At 35.4% G+C, this 5034-nt stretch overlaps 1 pseudogene; it reads right to left on the bottom strand.

Moving 5' to 3' along the window:
* Positions 1–2359: 2359 nt before the first annotated feature.
* On the bottom strand, positions 2360–3996 carry LOC143567769 (berberine bridge enzyme-like 21 pseudogene; annotated as a pseudogene).
* Positions 3997–5034: the final 1038 nt, after the last annotated feature.

Raw genomic sequence — 5034 nt, 5'->3', positions numbered from 1 at the left:
TTTGTTGAAATATGTAATTCAATAAGTATTTTTGGTTCTATATTTGTGAAACGGAATCAAATACATGTTATTCTTAGCATAAAAATAGTGAGAACCAATTTGCTATTATTATTAGGTTTATTTTTATAGGTGTTTGTTGTTATTTTTTGTTCGTATTTGCTAATTTTCAATTATGAGACGTTATAAGTATATACTTATTTATATTTTATTGTTATTATTAGATTTTTTCTTTTGCTGTTATAAGTATTTGCCGGTATTTGTTATTATTTTGTTCTTGATTTTGATTCTTTTGTTGTAATTTTAGGTTTTTTTCTTTGTTATTATAAATCATTGTTTATGTAGATTGGTATTGTAGTTGGTATTATTTCTTAAGTTCGTATTTTTTTATAAATTGGTATTATTTCTACGTTCTTATGTTAAGATTAAAATGTATATGAACCTTCTCACTATATTTGTACTTATTAAAGTTTGGTTTCATTGTGTTTATACGGGTTAATGGCTAAATGGGCTGGAAGCTGCTTTGGGTTGAAGGCTTACTGTTTGGATGGGCTTAGGGCTGTCCAAACCGCTCGACTCTCGAACTCGCCGCTCGCATCGGAAATTGTTCGGAAAATGCTCGCTCGTTTTTCGCTCGATTGTAAACGAGCCGCACTGCTCGGTTCGGTTTGTAAACGAGCCAAGCAACGAGCAAAGGTCTGCTCGGTTCGGTTCGGCTCGAATATTTTTAATTTATTTTATATGTAATTATATATATATATATATATATATAAATATATAAACAACACACATAAAATATAAGTATACAAATTTTTAAACCCTTTTAAATGTTTCCTATTATGTCAGTTTTATAGTTTTATTAGTTCGATTCAAGTTTTCAGAATACTAAAAGTTTGTTTACATGTTCATTATATTTCACTTCAAACTTTTTTGTGCCTAAAAATTTACAGCTTATTATACGTTTATCTAAAACCTACAAATTTATTTACAAAATATATTATTTACAGCCTTTAAACTTGTTTTTTATTGAAATCTTTAAAGTGAAAAAAAAATAAAAAATGCTGGAAATCGCTCGATGTTCGGTCGAAAAATGCTCGGTTCGATTTTGGCTCGTTTCATTTTTCACTCGGTTCGAATTTCAGTCGTTCGGTTTGGTTCGGTTGTAACGAGCCAAGCAACGAGCAAGCCTTCGCTCGGTTCGGCTCGGCTCGGCTCGTGAACAGCCATGGGCTGTAGATACTAAAGATGGGCTTAGAAGACCTGAAGATGGGCTACAAGGATTAAAGTCTGAAAGACTTGAAGGCCCAGGTACATGAGTTTTTATCGGGTTCTCTAAACGTCTATATACAGTAGAAACTCGATAAATTAATACTCGATTATTTAATAAACTCTCTAAGATAATATATTTTTTGCCGGTCCCGACTCGGGGATAGGGTGCTAAATTAATAATTCGCTAAAATTATAAGATAATACATTTTTGATAATTTCTTTAGACCCCATATAAAATATAAATTAATAATTCCTTATATATAGCATATTACATAAATGATTTATGAAGGTTTCTTGAAAAATGACTCAATTGTCTTTTGTTTTTTGTTGAAATCAATTTCTCTTTGAATCTTATCTCTAATTTTCCTTAGCATGGTAAGAACTTCTGGTGTTGTTTTTTCATAGCTCAACAAGAAATTGTTCAATGTTATTGCCGCTTTAATAGCTTCGTTTCGCGAATGGGGCTCCATTGTAGAACTTTCATCATCTTCTTTATCGATATCATCTTTATTAATTCCAATAACGCTTTCAATAATTTCTTCATCAGTCAACAACTGTGCAACGACATTTTCTTCTGGGTGAGTCAGAACATTCTACTATAAATTAATAAAATATTAATTAATATATAAATTAATAATTATTAATTTATCGATTAATTAATAACTCTTTTAATTAATAAATTTTGGTGGTCCCAAGTGTATTATTTTATAGAGTTTTTACTGTATTGTGTCTAAAAATACTTTATTGTTTTTTTTTTAATTGTTCTCTCTGAGTTTGTTAGTCTAGGGTTTAGATTTGTGTTGATTGAATCGTTAAACGCGTTAGATAGGGTGTGTGTTGTTGTATTTCAGGTGATCGATTTGATGATATGATTGTTGTTCTTGTCTTCTACTGCTGCATTGATTGGTCTATTCGATAAGATTTTCAATAAGATTGAAGACTGTGCTATTTTCTGATTATCATTTTGACATTATCATTATTATTTTATAATACTACTTACTCGCACATGCGTTACCTTAAAAAAAACAAAAAAACAAACTGGCTCCCCCTCGCCATGTATTCGCTCTTCATGTTTGAACGAAACAATACACCTTCACATGCGGCGCTGCTCACACTCTGGATGCTCGAATGGTCGATAGAATACATATTGTTTTGTAGTTTTTTGAAAATCATGATGTAAAGTTGGGATACTTTGCTCGTTTCTTAAAAAAATATCAGGGTCAACCGCGGTCTTCACCTTCGTCAATCTTTCAAAATTCCCCTTAAAATACATCTTACCGTACACCTCACCTTCCTTGTAACTATTCTCCTGGTCCCTGGTCATCACACCAATATCAAGATCGCGGTAATTCAAAAAACCACCTCTTGGATTCTCCGACACAAATGAGGTCATAAACTCGTACATTACCCGACTTTGACTCAAATACTTACCCTCCAATTCGGGATCAGGATCGTCCCAGTTAATCGAATATTGAATCTTAAATAAGTTGCCCGCACTGTGAGGGAATGCGGTTGTGTCCGCTGGAATCTCGTACATTCTCCCACCATAAGGTATAAAAATCAATCCAAGCTTACCTAATTCAACAAGCTTGTTGAATATTAACCACATCCCAGATTTTGGGATACGTGCTTGTACATAATCGGACTTCCGTTTTTGGAAGTCCATGTGGTTAGACCAACGGTTTAAAAGAATCTCTGGCTGGGCTGACTTCAAATCAAAGTCAACCCAGTACAGTACAGACTGAATCCAGCTTACTTCTATACAATCTTCTTTTCTTAAACCTAATTCCGGAAACTTTCGGTCCATTAACACCACCAATCTGTCTGAATCACCCAAGAAATGCGCAACAAATGTAGACTGACCGGTTTTCGAACGATTTTCCGTCATCAATTGCAACATGACTTTGATATATAAATCTTCGTAGATGTTCGGCATAACCATTTGCCATTTATATACAAGTTCGGAAGCGTTTTCCGCCACTGTTTTCCTTATTCGGAACACGGTGTTAACCTCGGGCACGGGGACCAGTTTCTATACGACAATATTACACCGAAATTGGCCCCACCGCCACCTCGTATAGCCCAAAAAAGATCCTCACCCATCGTTTTCCGGTCCAAAATCTAACCGTTAACATCGACAATCCGAGTGTTAATCATGTGATCAACTGATAACCCGTATTTTCTCAACATGGTCCCGTACCCGCCCCCGCTTAGATGTCCGCCAACGCCTACCGTCGGACACACGCCGGCGGGGAACCCATGAACTTTACTCTTTTCCCAAATCCTATAGTAAAATTCTCCCAACTGAGCTCCGGCTTGCACAACCGCAGTTTCGTTAGCGATGTTAACATTGACATTGCGAAAATTAAACATGTCCAGTACGACGAAGTTCTTTTCAGACGAAACGTACGAAATTCCTTCGTAGTCATGTCCGCCGCTACGAATCTTAATTTGGACACCGAGTTTCCTAGCGCATATGACCGTGGCTTGCACGTGCGAATCTTTCTTCGGGGTGATGATAACTGCGGGTTTAGGGGTTGTGGTTGTGTTGAAGCGTTGGTTTCTAATGTAGTCTTGGAGGATAGTGGTGTAAGCGGACACGTTGGCTGTCGCGCTGTAGACGATGGAGGAGATATCGTCTTCGGGCGAGTTTAAGCGGAGGCATTGGTAAACCTCATTGGGATCAAGGGCTGCGTGTGAATAGGTGATCAAAATTACAAGTGTGAGCATGAGATAATGCATGTTTAGTACTAGGTTGATCCGAGGAATTAAGATCTTGAAGCACAAGATTGATTACAAGACTTTAGTCATGTTGTGTAGTTGGATAGTGGAGAGTGGAGACCCTAATCAGGGACGAAGCTTGTACGAGCTTGTTGGGGGTAAGACTCAAAATGTATTAAAAAATTCGTAAACGCCGGGCGAGGCTCAAATTTTAAGTCGAAAGTAGATAAATTTAGATTACGTATAAAATTTTTTAAAGAAAAACAGATAAATTTGCATCACTGTGCAAAAAAATAGGGGGTGCCTGGCCCTCACTAAACTTCGCCACTGCCCTACCTATCATGCACGTAGACAAAATCTGTAAACAAAGACATAGATGTCCAAAAAATAGTTACATCTAAACAAACACTACTACAAATTAGTCTGAAGCTGATAGATACATGTGTGGTATTTAAAAAGGACAACTTAAATGATAGTTTTGTCAATTTTTGGTGGTAATATATATATATATATATATATATATACTATTTTAATCATTATTTAATAAATAACAATAATAAAATGTTAAGGTGGTTTTTGGTAGCCTCTTAACTATTCCATCAAGATCTACAAATTAGTCTACATCAAATAGGCTTGATTCACTAGAAAGTTTTTGTGATATTGAATGAAAATTTTACTCTGTCCTTTCACATGCATATGCATATGTTGATACGGTCTATCACCTCCTTGGCTACCAATCACTACTATTAGATAGGCGTATTTAGCACCGACTTAGCGCTTGCTTGTTCAGAGGTTTCCAGACAGTCAGGGCGCTAAAATTTAAAACTTCAAATAATAATAACAATTCAAGGGGTAACTTGATGACCTTTGTGTCTATCCCCTAAACATACAAGTAAAAAGATGTAGTTAAAAAACCATGCCACCAATTTATACAATACCATCATTTATACCTTACACACATGAATTTATTTATTTATTTATTTTACAAAATTGGAAAAGTTAGAAGGTTAAAATGGTTTTTAATAGAGAGAAAGGGTGGTAATGGTT

This window comes from Bidens hawaiensis, unplaced genomic scaffold, assembly GCF_021521415.1.
Source record: "Bidens hawaiensis isolate Kalapana, Puna unplaced genomic scaffold, B.hawaiensis_p1.1 tig00023629_1, whole genome shotgun sequence".
Classification (NCBI taxonomy): domain Eukaryota; kingdom Viridiplantae; phylum Streptophyta; class Magnoliopsida; order Asterales; family Asteraceae; genus Bidens; species Bidens hawaiensis.
Note: the sequence above shows the minus strand (reverse complement) of the source record. Positions and strands in the feature narration are given on the sequence as shown.